At 37.6% G+C, this 22,537-nt stretch overlaps 1 protein-coding gene across 7 annotated transcripts in view; it reads left to right on the plus strand.

Annotated features, from left to right (window-relative positions):
- The window catches only part of LINGO2 (leucine rich repeat and Ig domain containing 2), a 1,187,073-nt gene that overhangs the window by 763,109 nt on the left and 401,427 nt on the right, over nucleotides 1-22,537 (plus strand). For 6 of the 7 annotated variants that reach the window (XR_013829114.1, XM_079927035.1, XM_079927036.1 and 3 more), the window contains one exon: nucleotides 21,078-21,110. The exons of the other annotated variant lie outside the window; for it this stretch is intronic. The gene's annotated coding sequence lies outside the window, so the exon portion shown is untranslated. The remainder of the gene's footprint in view (nucleotides 1-21,077; nucleotides 21,111-22,537) is intronic. 7 annotated transcript variants of the gene reach the window in all.

Below are 22,537 nucleotides of genomic sequence, written 5' to 3' on the forward strand. Positions count from 1 at the left end.
AGCTTTTATGCGAACCATGAAGAAAATACACGTAAAATAGACATAGATGATGATGATGTTAATGATGATAATAATAATAGCAACCAGTTATTGAGTGGCCTGCTAGGTGTCAGGCAAAATTTCAGGTAATTTGCATGTCTTTTTTCTATTTTTCATAATAATTTAACAAGGCATATATTCTATTTCCACTTTGTAGTAAGAAGGTCAGAGAAGTTAAGTGATGCCTCGAAGTTCACCAGTGAACAAGTGGTAGAGCCATGTAGAGCTGCTTTAAGATGTAACAGATCTTAACACTCTTCATTTTGAAGGGCCTATCCACATTATAAGTATGTATATTAAAATACATTCACATCTCAGATTAAATATCATTTTTCCTATAAAAATTCTAAAACTTCAAGTTTTATTTTTTAAATTACTTAGTTACAAATATTACACTCAATTTATGATTGGTTGTGACTTCTCACAGATATTGGATATACTTCGGAATTATTGCCAAATTTATTTTTGGGTATAATAATTTTTATGGGTGTCAGAGTTAACCCTTATATATAGGTCAGCATAATACATTTTGGAAAAACTGAATTGCGTACATATTACTTTTAATTTTTTACATTGGAGCCATTTTTTTTCTGGTCTTAAGATACCTTTTGACCTTGGCGTTCACATTAGTGCCTACCAGAAGAAATGACCTTGGAGCCGGGACTGGAATCCAGTTTTGTCACAAATCAAAATTTATACATTTTATCTGTTCTGTTTCTTAGGGAAAAAAAATGGTTAAAGGCAACGTGAGCTAGCACATAGAGTATACTATAGAGCATATCTATAAGTGCTGAAGCTGTTCTAAGTAATGAAGTGTATTATGTTACTGTGGTTTAAGCTAGGTAATATGGTAATGTCTTCTGTGTTATACTTACATTCTGTATCACACAGATGTAAAGTTTTTATTTTCATATATTTTACCCTACCAAGAAGATCTCGAAGGAGATGCCTCCTATTCTTCCTTTGCTGCCTCTTCCATAGTAGTTAGTATGAATGATGTACCTTATAAAGACTCACTAGATGCCAAATGGTAGAATTCTTCTTAGAAAATTAAGTCTGGGCTTGTGAAGAAGGATGTACTGATGAGGTTGCTGGAGGGACACATTCCCAAGAAAAAATGTGTAAACAAAGATAATAGGCTCAGGGCATTGTTTAAAAATGGAGGGTGTATATTCATATGAAGAAACTAAAAATTAAAGGGGATAAATGATGTGTCCAAGGTCTCCCCGTGCGTTACTGACCAGATCCGAACCCAGGCTGTCTGCTTCCAAAGACAAATGCTGGTCTTACCCAAAAGTCACTCAGCACTGCCTCCCATTATAGACTGCAAGGCTGTTGAATTTTAAGCAAGCTAGTGAAGTAATCAGATTGCCTCTCTTTCCTGTCTTTCTTCCCTCTCCTTCCCTACTTCTGTGTCTCGCACTACTCCATCATGATTTATTTTGCCCAGGATTGAGCTGCCTGTACACTATTTCAAATGCATATATGTAAGCCTCCAGGAGTAGGCTAGATTAGAAAAGTACTTGCAGAATCAGCTTGGAAGGATGGCAAATCATTTTGCTTCCACCAGCTATAAAGTAAACCCAAACTCTTTTCCTCTCTGATCTCCCCTCCTACTCCCGTAGTCTCTGCTAGCTGGTCTGTCTGCTAGCTCCTCTCTGGGAAGCTGACCAGCTTGCTAGTTATCTACGCCTCAAGCATATTTTCATCTCTGAGCCTCTGCACTTGGTGATCTGTCTGCTTGAAACATTGCTCTTGCAGACAGTTACATGGATGGCCCTTTGATTTAGTCAGAGCTATTCAAATGTCACTTCTTATGTAGTCAACTCCAAATATATCATATAAAATACTAATAAAATAATAACATATCATAACCACACTTTAGAATAGTCCATTCCCATCTACCTCTCCTTCCTTACTTGGATTTACTTTGCACGTTATTCATGGCACTTATAACTCAAGACCTTTGTGATAAGATTAAATGAGTCAATACATGAAAAGTGCTTAGAGCGGCACTTGGCATCCAGTAATTTCTATGTAAGTGTCTGTTGAATAAATAGTCTACCACATTTTTTCAGAGAGGAAATGGAGTCTCAGAAGTGAAGTGCTATATACCTAGTTGGATGGGATCCTCAGTTTCTGTTACATTACCAAGGGCTCAGTGTGAATTATGGCGGTCAACTGACCCTTTCCTTAGTCTCCTGCTGCCCAGTGAACATTCTAATTTTTAATATATTTTTTGACTGAGACAAACTGGTAGGAAAGTGATGCAGGGCACATTTCTGGCTTTACCAAATGAATCTACATATCAAAGACCAAAGGGCCAAATTTAAGGTCTAATATTAATTTTTAAGTGCAAAGAGGAAAGGTTTGCTGGAATTCCTACAACCACTAATAACCGAGCTTAATAAGTGCTTTTCAGGATTTTCCAAAAAAGCATCCTTAGTGCAGGAGCAGTGAACTTGCCCTACAGAGGTCTGGACCAAATCCAAAATGGACAACCTGCAATCGTAAAACTTATCTGAATGCTAATGTTTTATCTCAAGGAGTCATACAATTTTTGCATTCAACCTTACCCTGTATCTATGTGCTTATTTTTTTGCAGAAAAATTTTTTATCTCATTGAGTTTATTATAACTTCAAGTTTGTTTGTACTGTAGCCTAGTTTACTGGCTACAGTAACAATAGAGAAATTAGTATCAGAAGTGGAGTGTGTCGTAACATGTCATTTTGTGTTTTTTAATATATATATAAATCATACTCTGAGTCACCTCCCACTGAGCCAGAGCCATGTGCCAGTTTTGTCCACTGTCTTGGTATGAACCCTGCCATACTGATGTACGTGAAGGGGACCACGCTCCCCACTCTGAGCAGCAAGAACCCAAATCTTGTTTCACTTCTGTTATTGTAGAGATGCCTTTATTTCCATATCTTTGGCTTTTACTTCAATATCACAGTGGAAGTGCTTTTGAAATATACTTTACACAACAATATCCACGTTCCTGGCAATGAGTACCTAGTCTTTCTTGTAAACATCTAATATATTGACATTGAAAAGAGAAATAATGCCAATTTGGAGTAATGTCACAATTAAGAAAGTGACATTTTCCAATACACCTCACATTGAACTTCTTGAATAAAGTTTGCCATTCATAAATTATTTACATATTTTACTTTTGTTATCGCCTTTATTTCTTATGAGCACATAATTGACCTAGTTTAGTTTGTGATGATAGAGCTTACTTTAGGGGGTAGAATGAAAGGGCTCTCATCTGTTTGCTTCAAGTGTGGACAGTTATCCGTTGTGATGACAGGCTGGGACTGACTTGCCAGCAGAACCTTTATGAAGTACATGTTAATATTGTTTCCCGTGTCAATGATTCTACGTGTTTTAGTAAAATAAGAAAGTCTGTCTGTTCCCAAGTGCCAAGATAGGTGGTGGTTTGAGTTCTGATAATTTAATGAATGAGATAGCAATAGCCTCGTGCCAAATGGGAGTTAAATACAAAAAGATGGGATGAGTTTAGTTCTTCTACCTTGTAATGAAATTAATACATTCTCAACCTGTGTTCATTTTACTAAAGGAAATGGCAAGGGGTTTGGGCTGAGAATTCTTTTGTTAATTCTGTTCTTTCTTTTAGCTATGCCGTGCTCATTTGGAAAATGAACTGGATTATTTCCTTCACAGAGGCTTTTCTTTCTTAATAAGAATCTATGTGTATTGTATTGGGTAATAAAAAAGAGCTTTAGGTACAGCTCAGGATCTAGAAATAATTTTTTTTTCTTACTTAGTACCTCTACCTACCTCCATAAATCTTCTGAGAGGTTTAGAAAACAAAAGATATCAAGGGAGGAAAGGTGATATTAATCAGTTACCTTGTATCTGCCTGCCTTCTTAACTAAAGAAATGTCTCTTTTCAAAAAGGCTATGATTTAGGTAAGATTATACATGCTGTATGATGAAAGGAAGGAGGGAATAAGATGAGAGAGGAGGTCATGGATGGAGGCAGGAAGGTGGGAAGGAAGAGGTGGAGGAGAGAGAGAAAACATTGGCAGTAGGGTCAGTGGGGAAAAAAGAAAGGGCAGGAATCTTCCCTGTGATCTGTTTTGGTGATGGAGGAATCAATCGCTATTTGATTTGTAAGCAGGAACTACATTTCATGTCCCTGACAGCATTCAGAATTAGAGAATATTGCAGTGAATTCCTCAAAGGGAAAATTCATCAACTGTATGCAGAGTGAAACACTCCAAGAGATTTTTGGATTTGTCAATATAGCTTTGATACTCCATTGATTCTAAGGTTACTGGCTGGGTGCCCTCACTTTGGTGAATCAATTGATATCTTAGTCTTGGTTCCCCCAGAGAGAGACTCTGGTGCAAAGGTAATATATTCGGGAGTTAACCCTAAGAATCACTGGTGAGGAGTGAGACAAGGAATAGAAAGGCAGTAAAGGATGTAACCTCAACCAACTTAGCCTTCCTGGTAACTGGAGCTGAATTCTGGTGAGCTGAACTCTGGCAGCCAGCATGGGAAGGCTTCTCTCAGAGTTAAACACCTAAGGGGCAAAGAATGTGTATACACCAACTCCCATTAGTCCTTATCCGACAGTTGCTTGGGAGGAGGGAATCAGTGCTAATTCTCTGTCGCCCCTGGCCTGCCTGCTACACGGCCCCGGCCCCGGCAGTCTCCAGATAAAGCCATCGAGCAGAGGGATGGAAGTTGCTGGAAGATGGAAATCAGGCTGTGTAACACGTGGTAAGGATCCATGTTAGCATCTGACAGTCAGTCTTGCTTGGCATTCCACTCTATAGCTATTTATCTGCCTTTTGTTACTAACCGCCACCCCTTCCCGTCTTAAGGATAAATGGTTGGTCTTGCCTTGTATTTCACTCTATTGCTGTTAATATGATCACCATGTCTTCCACGTTAAGGATAAAATTTGGACTTTTCATTGATTTGGCAATCAGCAAAACATCAGGTTTGAGCCGGAAGATGTAGGCTCCAGTCCTGTCTGGTCAGCTTCAGTTTCCTTGTCTATGAAAAGAGGATAATGTGATTTGCCCTGCTGAATTCCCAGGGTACCATAAGGACTTCATGAGCTAACAGAGAGAAAGTTTGCTCCACCAAATATCAGTCAATATCAGTTTTCTTATCCTATGCTCTAGGATGTGAGCTCCCTGAGGGCAGTGTTTGTGCTCTGTTCATTGTGGTGTCCTCAGGGCCTAGAAGAGTGCCTCCTACATAGTAGGTTCAGCGCGGATGTTAGAAATACTCATTAGAAGAAGGTAAACATTGGAGTAGATTGTCTTGAGTTCAAGTGTTAACTCAGCTACTTGCTGGCTGCTTTATTTCAGGCGAGGTTTTATTCTAAGAGACTTTTTCTGAAACTCGCCACTCAGATACCTTTCTCACAAAGTTGTCTTAAGAATTAAGATGGGCCCTAATGATAGATTCTCCCTCAATATGTGATTCAGTTTCACCCTTGGGGTAAGTATACCCTCTAACTAGAGTTGAAAAAAAATCATAACTTGTTAAACTACTCATTCATATTCTAATCATCAAATCCACATTTTATCGTTGAAAACAGTTGCAGTCATTCTATTGTGTTGATATTCTGCTCTGAGTTAATAGAAAATAACTCACTATAGAATTTTGTATTTGATTCCCAAATTTACATTTTTGCAACAAAGCTTTGAATAATTAAAAATGTATTAGATTAGGCTTATCTGTGGCTACTTTTGAAATATTCTCAAATTAATATTCATCAAGTACCTCACCTAGTACCATGCATACAGTGGGAACATACTGATAATAATGACTAAACATGAGAAAAGCTGAGATGTTGTTTTATAGACACATAATTGTGGATTCAATGTAAGTAGGGCCTGCTTATTAAAATTCTTTTTCACCCTTAGATCTCCAGTACAGTGCAGTCCACCTGCCTACAGTAGGTACTTAATAAATATTGTATAAATTAATTAACTGTTTATTAGTATATTCAAAAATACTTATTGAGCACCTCCCTGTGCCAGGAAAGTGGCAGGCATCAATTAAGAACATAACAGCAATAGGAAAAAAAAAAATGATTCCTAATTTTGGAAGGTCTCAAGTCTAGTGAGTGGTATAGACATTAAATAAACACACACTCACACACACACACACACACACACACACACTCGCACACACATAAATAAATAGGGAATTATGAGTTGCAGTGAAAAGGACAAAGGAAAAGAACAAGGTGCAACAAGAGAGAAAAATAAGGCCCTTAGATGGAGAAGGCCTTTCTGAGGAAATGATAACTCAGAAATAAAAGGATAACAGATGATTCCCAACTGCCCCAATGCTCATCCCCCAGGCAGGAACCCAGGAACTGGATTTTTGAATCCAAGATAGTATCATCAATTTAAACACAGACCTGATTTCTAATGAGTAAAAACTGGGTCTATGCAAAGAGGCGTGAGGGAAATTTCTGATGAGATGAAAACATCCTATATCTTGATCAGTGTGGTAGTTATTATTTGAATTTATAAATTTGTCACAGTTCATTGATTTTACAGTTAAACTGTGTGAATTGTATTATACGTACATTATACCAACATAAAGTTGATTTTAAAATAAATCTAGACTTAAGTTAATGGGTCAATAAGCAAGCAAACTAAAGATGAATTAGAATTATTCTGACAATTACATGTATTTGTGTTTTAGTGGTGTTACATGTCTGAGAGTCGTATATTGTTAGATCAGTACCTGCATATAGATTACCTTTCCATTTGCAACAATAGTTCTTTCTGACTTGTCAAGTAATTCAGGCATCTTTTAAACTAATGCTGCCAAGATAGAAGAGCAAAGAAAAAAAGCTTTTTAAATGATGTGCTTAGCATGGATTTTGTTTTTATACTTTGGCTGCATTTCTGAGGTTTTTATAGTGCAAGTGAATAATAACAAGAGCATCAATGATAATGCCTTTTGTTTATAAAATTCTTAGCTGTGAAGAACTAGATTGCTTTGCATTCATGTCTTCACTAAATCATTTCTACCTGAGAGAAGTCAAACAGGTATTATCCCCATTTTACAGGAAACTGGAGCACAGGAAGATTTAGGAGATAGCAGATGCATGATTATATCAAGGTCTACCAGGCTAGGATCGTAAACTCCTTTGTGAAGGGTTTTCTTTTTTAATTTATGTAACATTCAAAGGAAACCTTTTTCTATTCTGGTGTGCATATGTCAACATTTTAATAGCAGGAGACCAATGGAAGCTGTTCATCAACACCAAAGCTGGAAAAATCTTCTGTGCCATTTTTTTATTACGTACTCGGTAGATTAGTACATAAAGTGATTTAACTAGATAATTATTAAATATATAAGGCTTCGGGGTGAACACCTATGATGCACGGATGTGAATTAAGATTTCACAGTAAAAAGGTTCTTCCATTGTTATCTGCCAAACAATTTGAAACCTGTTTGTGCTGAAAGAAATAGTTTAATTTTGTAGTCACCTGCTGGATTTGAACAATAAGGAGGCTATTCCTCGCGATGTGTGGCAGGTTGTAGAGGGTAAGGCAGAGACTGTGGAAGCAGTGACCCGAGGTAGAATACAGCTCAGGCATTTGCTAGCTTGGCAGTCTTGGGTCATCATGGAGATCTGTAAGGATTAAATAAATGTATGTAAAACACTAACATATTGTCTGGCAGATAGTAGACACTCAAAAACTTGGTAGCTAATATTAGTCAAATGGCTCATCAAGCTATACAAACTGAGCTTGATTCTAATAAAAATAGAAAACAGATTGCTCAGTTACAAGAGACACAAATTTGTCCAGACCCCAAAAACATTTTTGATTGATTTATCAAATTAACTCAGGGCCTTTGACAACAGCAACGTTCCAAATCCTGACACAGGGAGAGAGGGGAATATGGAATGTGGAGCATGGTGCCAGGGATAAATTAAGACTTTATTTCATCTCGACTCAGAAATTTCTAGTGCCCTCCATAGGTAAATCAAAATAAAAAATTTATTCAACTGTACAATAAAATCTTAGACTTCTGTTGAATTTAAAATAGTTTCTAGATTTTTCTAATTGCAAAGTTCTGGATGTATTGATCACAGTGTTTTTTTGGAGGTGGGGAACTGGGATGCTTGTTCTCTAGAAAGATGCATAGGCTCCCTGTTGGATGGTGCATCACTAGTGAGGTTGACTGTGGAATCTTCTAGGAGATGGGGCAAAAGTTGGGGGTGATGATGTCTAGAGGTGCTGAGTAAGTGAAAATGATGCCTCTGTGCCATGGTTGTCATGCCCAGGAATCTGGGAACCTAAAGGGCTGTGCCTTTGCTTTAATGTAAATTACCAATAGGTCATCTATGCTCCAGAGAACGGCAAGAATATTTGCCATCCTTGAACCTTGACATTGAGTGTAGAAAGAAAAAAATCCCCAGGAAATTTGGTAACCATAAGCAGGTTCTCATGTGTATTTTGCAGCCTACATTCATTCTACCTGGGGGATCCAAACAAGCCCTCAAGCCTAATGTTGAGTGTACAGTTGCTGAGCTTGATAAAGCATCTAAGTGAATGGCAGGAAAGAAATGTAAATTATACTTGGGTGAATCTACATTTGGCCCAACCATCAAACATTTATTGCATCAAAGAATTATTCAAGGAGTGTGAGTTTGGAGTAAAAAAATCACAAAACACACCAAAAATACCTTGAATAGCCACGTCCCATATGAGAAATCATGTATCATCAACCTCAATAATAACTAAAAGATATACATTAAAATCAAGAGTGAGAAACAAGATTGGCAAAAATTAAAAGATGTGGAACAAACGGAATATTTAAGAGTCCATGGTTCAACTTAACAGATTTGGAAAACAGTTTGGCGTATGATAGTAAATGTGAACATAGGCATCCCTATTTTTCAGCACATCTACTCCTCGTGCTGTAAATCTAAGGGAAGCTATTCTTTATATGTCCCAGGACTCCTGAACCTGAATACTCATGCATGAATGTTAAGAGCAGCAATGTTTATAACGGCAAAATGCTGGGGAAATCCCAAATGCCATCAACAGTGAAATAGAGGAAAAATATTGTATATTCACATAATATAATACTCTCCAGCAATAAGAGTGAATAAAATACAGCTGCACAAGACAACATGAATCTATCTTAGGGACATAACCCTGAGAGAAAAAAAATCAAGTCTGGTTTCATAACCTTGAAAAACATGCAAAGTAGGATACTATGTTTGAGGATATTAACCAGTGTGGTAAACTGTAAAGAAGAATGAGGGAATGACAAAACATAAATTTGGTGTTTACAGTTGTCTTTGGAGTCAGGAGGGACAGTAGCTGGTATCAGTGATGGACATGTGAGGGCCTTAAAGGTCAAGGATGTGTCCTGTTGCTTATACTGGGCAGTAGGTACACAGTGCTTGTTATACTGTAAATCTTCATCCCTAACACAGTGTTTATAAACATTCTTACTGTATATTCAAGACTTAATTTTCTTCTAATTTGTTAACTCTGTAGATTCAAAACTTGCTTGATATCCTTCTTATTCCCATATAAAATATAAAAGCTTCATGCTTCCCTTTATCTTTGTTGAAATCAAAAATAATTATTTTGTGAAAGATTATTTTCACATTCATGAATTAGTCTAAGAAGCCCCTAGCATATAAAAAGACTATGTAGAATAGTTTGTTTTTAAAATGAGAAGCCTCATCTTGCAGAATACGTGACAGAAGTTCTCATATACCACACAAGGTGTTGCTCTCTTAGCTGAGGTAACTAGCTATGATTATTCCCAAACACAGGGTTCTTATGTCTTATTGGTTGAATATGTTGCAGGCATTTTTATTAAAGACATTATGTCTTCATTGAAATGACATTGATCAATAAAAAGTTTCCTCAGCTTTAGAATTATTCATTGGGTTATATACGTATCTGATCTTCCTTCAACGTTATTTAAAATATACCTTTTTCATTGTTGTGATGGGGAAGAAGATACGTGGAATTGTAGGGAACTATGAAGCAGAAGAAAATGGGGTAGACACACACATGCATTCAAGTCCCCCTTCTCGGGTAGTTAGTGTCTTTTAGTACAAATGAAGGTGCTAGCTAGAAAACTAGCCTCTGTCACGTGCTCATCACTCTCAAAGGGCACATCCAGATTCAGCAGGATACATGTGGGCAGTCCTCGATCTCTGTGAGAACATTGTGTGTCCTTCCCCTTTAAGTGAGAGCTACAATGTATCTGATAAAATCTTTGCTAACCATAATCCTCAGGCAAGCAGAGGAATATGTGTCATTGATGTGTTATGTGCAAGGTTTCCAATATTGAGTTGGGAAGAAAAGACACTTTATAATTGTTGATATCCCTCTCGAAGACAAATTATCTGTTAATATCATGTTGGAGTTCCCAGAAGGCCTAGCACTGTAGTATTTTATTAGTGATGTTCTGTAAGAAGAAATATATTGAATTGTATTATTTCACTAAAAATAAAGTCCACACGGTTGCCAGAGATGTGCAGGTTTCCCTAATAAATCCAAACTGTCATCCCTTTTTTTCTCCCTGGTCCATTTTCTTTTGACTTTTCTGAATCTGTGGCTAAGCCTTGTTGCCATTATCCAGAAAGGTAGGTTAATGAAACATGTGCATATATATTTGTTTATGATCAAATCTTGTTTATTTTTTTGAAAGAAACACAATTCATAGAGGATTTGGTACATTTGAGACTTCCAGGGAAGGATTATATTTTGAATATTTATCTTTTGCTCACTTCATTTCCTCTGCTTCATAATTTTCCCTAAGCTGCACATAGCTTCTTCCCAGCCACAAAACCTAATTTTGTTTGTCTAGAAAGAGGAAAACAGCATTATGAAGAGTAACGGTATTTGTGCTTTCTCTACACTTCTCAATTCAGAGTAGAGCCATGAAATGGACTACAGCAATCCCTGCCCCTCAACCCTCATTTATGGGTTCCCCTTACATAAAATTAACCTCTATGTGAATTTACTCCTGTGTAACTTTTTAACAGCTGTGAGAAAACTGAATCTAGTCTAGGCAAGGCAAGTGAATTTTGATTCACTTAAGGTAAAGTTAATTATGATCTAGAGGGAACTTGGAGCTGGGGGTATCAAATCAGGTGAAGCAATGGTATGGGCCTAGAGACTCTGAACACTGAGTCTTTAAGAGAATGGAAGGAAGGTAATGCTTCCTTTAAAATTGGCCTTAAAAACATATTCTTGATCATGTGAAATGTACTTCAATAGAGGACAACCTCCTAGAATTATTGTAGATGTGCCTCTCTATACACTTCCGTACACCAGCGCCTAACATAGTGCATCACATAGTAGCCACTTAGTATATATTAATTGGGTAAAAGAAGAATGCATAGAATACAATGGATCATATAAAAGAAACAAAAATCAGACCAACATCAGATTTTTCATATGCAACATTGGATGCAAGAAAACAGTGGAGTGCTTTTAAAGTATTAAAAGCACTGAAGACCTAGTACTTGATAGCCAGCTAACTGTTATTTAAATGCAAGGATATGGTATTCTTTATCATACAAAGCCTCTGAAACTTTGCTAAAGACCCATGCCAGGAACAGTTTGCATAAATATTTAAATAAGAAAATAGGTAAATCTTAGGAGATGTTTTAAGAAATATATGATGTTTTAAAAGTTATTTTATTCTTTGTTAAAAACTGTAGTTTTAAAAACTGCTAAGAGGAAAGAAAAAGAATAAACATATCTAAACTGATACAAAATTAAAAGTCTGGTATGATAATACCATTATATTATCACCAAAATTAAAAGTCCAGAATGATAATACCAGATGTGCTTGGGGAGTAGAAGTCAGTGAATGTGATATGTGCTGAAGTGTTTGTTTTAAAAATAATGGAAAAAAATAAATAGAGAGGATAATTATTTTTTAAAGTATAATAGAGAAGATCAAATTGAAATGAAATAAAATGTGGAAACAGGTTCAAATATATCAATAACTACCATAAAAATTAACTGAAAAAAATCAAGCCCAAATGATTAAATACAACATGATTATTTTTTAAGTTAAAAACATCATACACATATGCATATATAAACACATTTTTACATGAATGCTTAGAGATGCAATAAAACCGTAAAATAGAAAGGAAAGGAAATGATAAATGTGAACTTCAGAATGCTGGTTGCCTGAAGAGGTGGTTCATATGTTTGGGGTTGAGGAAGAGCATACTGTCAATTCTCTTATTTTTTGTGTTGACGGGGGGTTTGCTTATTACATTATTAAAAATTACTAACTATCTAAATATAGCTTTTGAATTATCTAACTACAGTTTACAATAGAAATCAGTAGTATAGTACTCTTTACTACGAATTTAATATTTGTACATTTCCACATCATATTGTATAATGTTTTAGTGAATACGAAAACATATCAAAAGGCTTTCATAGGTGTAATCCCGCTCTCGAGACTTATAAACTTATTTTCTGCATTAGCACAAGATTATAGAATTTTCTACCCCAAATTCTTTTCCCACGAGAATTCTAGGCAAACCTAAACACCACAGGTGAAGTGGAAGAAAATGCATATACAAAACAGATGTATTTTCCAATTCAGAGCTTCCTTATATTAAAGTCCCTGTTTAATTAATTTCACACAGTGTTATCTGGTTGACTTACTCCCTCTCTCTAAACACCTCTGGGAATATCTGACATATTGTACAGATGCTCTTACCTAGAATTACATTACGAAGTGTCATTAGCGTAAACCAAGATTCAACATTAACTTAGTGGTTGGGGTTTAGAGCTGACAAACCCCCTTTTTTCACTCACCTCCAAATTCCTGTTTAACGGCTTCATGCACTGGGATATTCTCTGTAGGGACTGCCTCCTTCCCAAGTGAGGACCCCCTGAGGAGCTTGACTTCCCACTCTCTGGAATCCACAGGTCTCCCCATGAGTCTCTACTGCCTTGAACATGCTGGCCTTTTTTGAAGACCTTCTTCCAACAAGTCAACATACTTCCTTTCCTAAGCCTTTCCCACACTGCACGGTCGTTTTGGGGAGATTAAGGAAGGGAAGAGAAAGCATTCCAGGTAGAGAAGGGGCTATATATAATGACAAGAGGAATCCCAGAAATCTGGGATCTTACGCACAGAAAAGATTGGGGTCCTATAGTACTTCAACTTTAGAAATGAAAGGGTGAGTGCTGCGTGTAAGGTGGAAAGAGACCTCCCACAAAGAGCCTGGAGTGCACGCTAGAGTGAATAATCATCCCACAGCGGAAGAGGTGCAGATTAGGATTTTAACCAGGGGACTTGGTTACGGATTGGGTTTGAGGAAGATCAGTCTTAAGGCAGAGTAGAAGACCCCACCTCCAAACTGCTACCTTTTACCATAGGATTCCTTTGTTTTTTGTCAGGGGTTGGGGGGGTCCTTTTTGTTCTAATTGTCATGTATGTTATAAATCTCCACAAATCCTGTTTGGAAAAAGGTGTGAAAAAAACCATGATAGTATGTATTTGGCGATTCCAAGGTATCAAGCACTTTAATTGCAGTTTCTCATTTAATCCTTACATTAGCCCAGTGAGGCAGATGCTATTTTATTACCACCCCCGTTTTACAGATCAAGAACATGAAGCATAGGGGTCAACTAACTTGTCAAAGATCACACACCCAGTTGAGGTGTCATGTCAGAGCTGTCTAAAAGCAGAGCAGCTGTTCTTAACCACTACACTGTAGTGCTTTCCACTGAAATGTGCCGTGTGGCTTGTAGAACTTAATCATACTATGCCTATATGAGGATTTCAGGTATTGAGGAGTTGCAGATCGCACACGAATGAGCCCTGGGAGATTCAGGGCTTTGCTCCGAATATTGCTGATGTACAGCAAAGGAAATATAAAATGTGTTTACTTGGCTTTCAGCTAGCTCTCCCTATGGATATCATTTCTGTCCTTAATATAAATGAACACCTATTAATGGTCTACAATGTGTTGTAGGCAGTTAGCTAAGCTCATTTAATATATAATTTATTGATGTGATTGTTTTACAAAGACATATCTAATGAGTGGGTGGACAATTGGGTGGACTCTGGGCAGAAGGTAACAATTTCCTTTTAAAGCCATGGTTATAGTCTAAGACTAATGAGGACCTTTAAAATAGCTGACCTTCTTCGAAAAGATCATTGCCTTCCTTTCTTCTTAATGATGCCCGTTCGGACGTTAAGTATGGTCTTGTACATTTGATATATACGCATGTACTCTCAAGCCCAAATTGGAAAGGACACATTTAAATTCCACACAAACATAGTTATAATTATTCCCTGAGATCTGCTACCTACAAGCAGAGCCACACCCAGCTCCAGGTTACATAGCATATCAACAGCTTCAAACTCAGCAACCAGTGGGGCTTGGAATTATTCTTGCCGCCTTTGGCACACGAATACCCACAGACTCACATCTTTTCCCTATTTCTACCATGTTAATCAAAACTCTACAACTGAATTTCTAGTTGTTTTTCTTGGGGGGTGGGGGTTGGGTTTGGGTTTTTTGTTTTTTTTGTTTTTTTTTTTGTTTTTTCTCCGTAGTTTCCTCCCAGACTTGATACAATCCACTTCTCAGTTGTTCATTAACTAGGGCCCCAAGAAAGTTGATGGCCTCCTCTCTGAAAGTCCAAACACCATTCTATATAGTCATCATCACTGTCAGCGATCCTGTTCTAAACGACATCATTTTCTACCCACCAATGCTGGGCTTTCTTGGATATTGACTAAAATCAGGATGGAGTTTACCATGTTCCTTTAGGCCATGTATAGAGGAAGCCTCTGGCTCTGAGAAAGAAATAATATGCATCCAGGGGCAGAACCCTAGTCACACCTAGCCCCCGCTCCCTATTTTTTCTCATGAGCCTGAGTTGCTGTGGAGCCAACATGCCTCATTCATGTGAAACACACGTTCACTCCTGCTTCTCTCTTCCCACCCAATTCTTAGTATTTCGTGCTTATTTTGAGCCTGTACTGTTCTCCTATCTTTCATCTCCAATCCATCCTACATATCTCTGTCAAATTGATCTTCCCAGAATTTCACTTTGTTTATGCTGCCCCTTTTCAAAAAGACTTCATAGCTTCCTGTTGTCTGAAATAAGCTAAAAACTTTTAAGTCTGACATAGAATACCCTTCACAATATAGTGTTTTTAGTCTGTCCAGATATTTCCTCTGTACTTACTCACTTCTACCCCATATACTTATCCAACTTGACTGGTCTTTATTCTCTAATCACTCACCTTGACTCTTCTCCATAAACTCAACCCCCTATTTCTTCATCTGTTTCCATTTACCAGTTTTTCAAGGCCTTTTCCTCCAAGAGGCTTCCTTTTTTAAAGAATCTTACAGTTGAAAGAAACCTTTGAGGTCATTGAGTCCAATAATTTGTTTCATGATTTGCTCCCTTCCAAAATATGCTTTGCTAATGGTCACCTAATTTCTGTCTGGTGACAGGGAAATTGATGCCAGGGCTAAGACTGTGTCCTACCTGTATATTGTCAGTGTCCGGTACATTTTAGAAACATTATATTTGCTTGAAACATATTTTCTAAATGAATGAATAAATGAATGAATGACTATCTCTTGAGGCAGGTGTCAGCAGACTTTTTCTGTAAGTGGTCATGTAGTGAATACATGTGGCTTGGTGGGCTGTGTGGTCTCTGTCCCAACTACTTAACTCTGCTACTGTAGCAGTAAAACAGACATAAACAATGTGTAAATGAAGAGCATAGACTTGGTGGCCAGATCTGGCAGCCTGTAATTTGCTAACTTTTGTCTTAAGGCACAAACCATCTTGACAGTGTTTAGTGTTCTTCCTCACGTTATCAATACTTAAAATATCGCTAGCTAAAATTTTATGATGCTTATTCAGATGTTCCAAAACAACTCGCATGCTTCCTCTGATCATGTTCAATTCTTTCAGCCATTTCCTATATTATTTTGATTTTCTTCACTAACTTAGCCTTTCACCCATATCGTGTTCCATTTGTTTGCGGATCTCATAAAATCTGGTATCCAAAACAAAAAGCAAGACTCCATATAGAAATGACAACGGGAAAGTAATGCAGGCTCATTTCCTACCTTCCTCTATATGCTACAGGTGTAATAATAAAGCTTGCCATGGTATTAGTGTATGGGGGAGACACATCACATTGCCTGTTGATTCAGAACTCATACTGCAGCTCTATACTCTTATCTAAACCATTCTGTATTAAGTAGTGTTATGTAAACCATTCTATATTAAATAGGAGAGGGAGTGGGGACTGAGTACAGAATCTCATATTTTTTATTATACCGCTTTCTTATTTTATTTAAAAAAATGATATTAAGGACTAGTTTATAAATAATGAAACACCTATAATGATGCTCATCAAATGCATTGTGTTACCTTTAGTTCATCACTCAGTTAATTGGGATCTTTGTCCCATCCAGTTCTCTCGCTCATTTTATCTTTCCACGTATGTACTCATTTACTCATGCCAAGATATTTATCAGTTGTTTACCACATGCTGGTTACTATGCCAGGCACCAGAGACTCTTCCTCAAGGTATAGCACCTATTTCCTGCCTCACTGTGGCAGGTTAGGTACGTTTCTTGGAACTTCCTTGTCTCAGTTTATCTGATTTTGTCTTGTGTTTATTTATCACGCTAAGCACTTAATGCAGTATTGCTGTGGAATAACATGAGTAAACCAATCATGCCAAGTACGTTTAAATAGAAGAGTGTAATGGTGTCACCCAGAATTAAGAATAAGTGATGTGGAATTTCTTCAGGAACAGTTTCGAGAGATATAATGATTTCCAGACAAGAGACTACAGAGAGGTGATGACCACTGAGTTGAACCATTCACTGGTTGTAAAGTCCTAACTGCATTCTCTCAAAATTACATAGAATTAGGTAACTTCTGCATTCTGATTGTAAAGCTTGCCTGAAGTAATATTTTACTGGACCGTAAATTGTTCTGACTACATTTCATGCCTGATAAAATCCTTACATTTTATGGTAGAAAATGTAAGCCTTTGTTCTGTAACTAATCCTTTAAGTTTTCTGAAACAGAGCTGTTTTGAATTTTTTTCCTAGAAAATGGCATGATTAAAAGTATACTGTTCTTTGAAAATAGGCTAACATAATTAGGAATTTTGGTCAAACTAACCAAGTTAGTCTTGACTTATATTTTATAGAATAGATATACACACATATATGCATATATATTTTAATATAATATTATAAATTAGTAAATATGTATATATCTTTCTGTATCTACTAATTTATCTCAGTCTGGAATTCAAGGGGTATAAATATATTAGTTTAATGTTCCAGTGGCAGTATAATTATAGCTATTGGGTAACACTGAAGAATGCTTTCTGACTTACAGGCTTAAACATATCATTATGAACTGTGTTTACTGTCTAGACAAAAATATGTTGAAAATGAGAGTAAACTGTTCTTTATGGGAGATGGGAATATATAATGAACAGGATATGGACTTTAGAGCCGGCCGTATCTGTGTTCAGTTCTCATCTCCATGGCTTCTGAATTTTAGATTCTTGCTTTATGTCAGTTTTCTTGACAGACTCTGAGATGGAGCTTTTGATGTAGGAACTTTGGTGAGGGGTGTGCTTGGGATGAATATTGTTATAGGTGTCCCAGATAGAGAAAGGGGGGCCCGGCCTTTGTACCCATCTATCGATCAGTCATTAGATGTGAGCTGCCTGTGGGAAGGTGACTTATCTCAGGTAAAGCAGTTACCTTTGGTGGAAGGAGGAAAATGCCCAGAGAAAGAGTCAGCTGTGAGCCACCAGGAGCCAACACTTCAGGCAGCTGGGGGGTGAGAGCCTTGTCCTGAAGGAGGATCTGGGTAATGTCCTGCAGCATCTACCACGTTCATTCCTGTGACGCTTGGCTCTTCATGCTTCCTGTAATAAGTTTCATGCTTCCTGTAATAAGTTTATTGCATCTTGGAACAGCTTCTTCAGGATCCTAGTAAGTCACCTTTTCTGGCAGAGCCTCCAAGAGGAAGGTTAGAACTACAGCCCCTGCCAGTGCCGTTAGTCTCAAGGCCACAGCGGATACCTATTGTCTTCCTATTTTTTTCTCTCTTCTCCCACATGTTTTAGAATTCCCTCATCCTTAGCCAGCACCTCTACTGATCTACATGGCTTACCTTGGGGGTGGAACAGGCCATTACTAAGGGGTCTGAACCCCTCCTCACCATTCCCTTCTCAGGCCATGGCTACTGCACTTGTCTATTGATTATCAAAAACAAGGAAATACCAAGAAATTCCCTATAAATCACCTGGATGCTAGAAATTCTTCCCTGCCCTTGTTGTCCGGCAGCACCTCCACCTGCTCATCAGTTTTCCCTGACAGTATGATGACTCCCCTCCTTTCTGCTAGTCTCCCGGCACAAGGAGCCCAACGTGATTGGGTGTAAGGTGTATCCTAAAGTTCAATGAGACTCCTACTGTGTCCTCTCATGGAAGCACCCTTCCTCTGAAAACCAGGATGTCTGGATTCACAGAGCCTAAATTTGTGGGACAGAATGCACAAATTCCCCACTTAGGGCCCTGGGAGTGATGTCAGTTTCGACCACTTCTGCTTCCTCCCCTTGGTCTCTAGGCTGTGTATTCTGTCTATTAGGGATGCAGTACCAAAGAATGGTCATTGATTTAGCGTGTTTCCCACGTCCTTTAAATGGCACCCGTGGTTGCAGCACGTCATCTCCAAGCTGGCGCTTCAGCCACACCTCCAAGCGCTGTTCCATGTGTCTGTCAGGTCAGCCGCTTCTGGCTCATGCAGTATGTGTCGGGGTGAGTGGATCCCATGATTATGTATCTATTGCTGACCTCCAAAGTATTTCGGTCTAAGGTAATATTATGCAGTATCATGTACTGATGGATCAGATACTCTCTAGGTCCTTGGACCGTGGTGCTGAACAAGGCCCTACAGGCAGATAAGCAAACCCTTATTTAGAATTGGTTTTAGTTGTAGTCAAAATGAATCACTACTCCTGAGGTGGAAGAGGTCCAATGTCATAATCAGCTTTCCATCAAGTGGCTGCTGGGTCTCCCCGAGGATCGTGCTTTAATTGAGGCTCAGCATCGATCTCTGTTACTGTCTGGGTGGGCAGCTCATCAGCCTTTGCACGTGTGGGGAAACAGAAATATATATTGATATTATGTGGCCTGTATGAAATAGATGTGCTCTACTGAAAGAATGAAGGGAAGGTTATGATGAGGCTTAAAAAGAAATATAGGGGCTTCCCTGGTGGCGCAGTGGTTGAGAGTCCGCCTGCCGATGCAGGGGACACGGTTTCGTGCCCCGGTCCGGGAGGATCCCACGTGCCGCGGAGCGGCTGGGCCCGTGAGCCATGGCCGCTGAGCCTGCGCGTCCGGAGCCTGTGCTGCGCGGTGGGAGAGGCCACAACAGTGAGAGGCCTGGGTACCACAAAAAAAAAAAAAAAAAAAAAAGAAATATAGGAGGACAGTGGGACTTCTTGGGCAGGGATCAGAAGCATAGTAAAGCTGAGAGAAGGACCAAGACTAGATCCTGGAAGTATTCAAGCTGCATAAGATGGTGGTAAGCCAGTGACTAGAATGTAGTCTACTAAAAAAATCACTAATTTATATATTTATTATTCTTCCTTTTAAAATTTCCTGTTTTATTTGCCCTTAATTTCCGAGGTTCTGTTTAATCTTCATTTCTTTTTGATTGACTCGTCAATTTTGCAAGTTAGAAGAACAGAGAGCAACTTGGAAAATCTGGGCAAATTAATCACTTCAGGTGTAACTCGTTTTCCTTATTTGTAAAATTGAAGTAAAAATACTTGGAGTGTTACGGGATATAAAAAAATATAAAGTACTATACATGGTAGGTCCTCAATCATTGCTTCCCAATATTGAAAAAATCCTAAACAATCACTGCTGAATTCTTAAGGAAGAAAGGATAGGCCTCCCATCTTTGTTTGGGGCACTGGTTGTAGAGATCTGGTAAAGTGGAAATAAGGCAGATAGATAAGAAGAGTTAGTAGAGATGCATTTCCCATCTACCTAGGGGCTCACATAACTAGAGTTTTCAGTGACTGACCTGGAATTTTGTTTCTTTTTCTAAATAGTATAATTTTGTGTTTATTTTGGGGTGTTCTTGATTTACTAGCTGTGTCATATTAGGTAAACTCCTCAATATTTCTGAACCTTATAAAATTGTGATAAAAAATATTAATTACCAGAATACATATCTGAGATCCCAACAGGATATTTTATTTCAGTGTTTTTCTCTCACCTCCTCATTCCTCAAAGAGAACAATGACTAGAAAACATTGGTTGGGTAAATACTGCATTATCATAATTACAATTTCCCTGAGAAAAGTGGCTTGCAGTTTGAATATTCAGCATCATAATTACAATTTCCATAAGGAATGTAGAACAGTTATTATAAACAACACAATAATCACTTGGTCCATAAGGGAGAACAGATTATAGGGGGGAGTGAGGAGAGAGAAGAAGCAAGAGCCTGTGTTCTAATCAGCATTCAAGAGTAAAAATTCAGAACCTGAGAATACATTGTAATAGTCTCTTAAGATACTCTTGTCTGAATTTATCGAACAATCTTATCATCATGGCGCATTTCCATGGGTTGATTAAGTTCTGCCTGTGTATTTTTTCCTTATAGCTAATTTAGTTTTATCATTTTTATTAAACATCCTCCCTGTATCTTTCCTCATTGTCATTCATAATTGCTGTGCCCCCAAGAAATTTTAAAAAAAGCAAACTCACAAAATAGAAAAAGCACGAAATATTTTAAAAACAGTTTAAGAGGAGAAAAAGTTTTATCAGAGTATTTCTCTCTTCACAGTTAAGTGTATCTCCTTTGTCAAGGGAAAAAGGTAAAAGTTTTTCTTTTTAAATGCTCTTTTTACTGCTGTTGCCTTAATTGGCTTTCACTTAAATTTCCTTTTTTTTTTTCCTGTCTTTTTTATATTTGTAGGTGAGATGAGAAAAACAGAATGCAGCTTTCAAGGTTGGTACTTTCCATGATGTTTTAAAACCTCTCGTTAATATGAAACAATATGAAAAAAGCAGAGCAAAATATGTCATTTGCTTTTCACAGAGAGCGATTAGAGGACATTATGCTTTTATTTTCCTCACTCATGGATGGAAAAATACAACATAGATTGTTACAAAATGCAATATAGCAATCAAATATAATATCTGATTCAATACTTGACAAAACTGTAAAATTGTACATATTCAGTATTTTTCCACTTCATTCATCATTCCATCCATCTACCATTCATATACATTTTCAGTGAATACTTACTACATACATGTAGTGTGCAAGACCCCATCACCTGATTTTCCTCTCTTCATACCTTGTTTGGCTGACCTTCGCCGTTTTCCCAATCCCACGCATTTTTCCAATGCTCCTTGACATCTCTGACAAAAAACCTTCACCTATTGTCACAGGTCTTCAATTTAACTTGCTGTATCTGATAAATGAGCAGCATTGCTCATTCCACCACATTGCTCATCTAATATATGCTCAGATATGTCTACTCCCAAATAATTGAGGCGAGAGGAAACCATTAGTGTGACAATGAGAAAATGACTCCTCTCTACATAATAGTAAACTATATAATGTCTTTTACTATTGTGTGAGATGTATTACTATATATAGATTACTGTCTCATAGTTTAGTAGTAATCAATGTATTGTAATCTATAATATCAGTTATCTTTTCTCAAAATTCTAGTTGTAGGTCTTCTTTCCCTATACCTTTTAAGCAATCTTAAGACTTTCTGACCAAGAACAAGCGTGTTACCACTGTACATTTTAAACAAGCAAAGCATTCCAGACCCACATGAAATGGCTCTTTGTAAGAATGGCAGTGGTAGATTGAAGCAAACTTCATGGGACACAAAGATTGAAAATTTTCTGCTGAGCATGGTTAGTAAATGGAAATTAATAGCAGAGTACTCATACTAACTTAAGATGGATAAATATTGTTTTAATTTGGGGGACTGTTTTATTGTTTTATTTTAATGAGCATTATTACACTTACTTAAAAAAGACTTTCTCATTTTCCTTACTAACATTGATTTCCCGTAAAGCATTTTTTAAAAATAAAGTCTTGAGGTCCTCAACAGAAAATTCTGCCACCAGAGAGGTTTTCAGAAACATAACTGTCGTAATTGGGAAGGGACTCTAGTGACTACCTGCCAATCTAATTTGATTCATTTAATCTAAAGCAGTCTAAGTTATCTCAGCCATCAATCTGTGTAATTATAATACATACTGGGAGGCAGTGAGTAGCGTTTGAGACGTTGGGCTCTAAAATCAGAGTGCCTGAGTTTGAATCCTGTTTACCCATTTGTGTGTTGGGCCAGCTTGTTAACATCTCTAATCCCTGATTTCTTCAGTTGTAAAATGAAAGAAATGAGACGACTT

Source organism: Stenella coeruleoalba (assembly GCF_951394435.1).
Source record: "Stenella coeruleoalba genome assembly, chromosome: 7".
Classification (NCBI taxonomy): domain Eukaryota; kingdom Metazoa; phylum Chordata; class Mammalia; order Artiodactyla; family Delphinidae; genus Stenella; species Stenella coeruleoalba.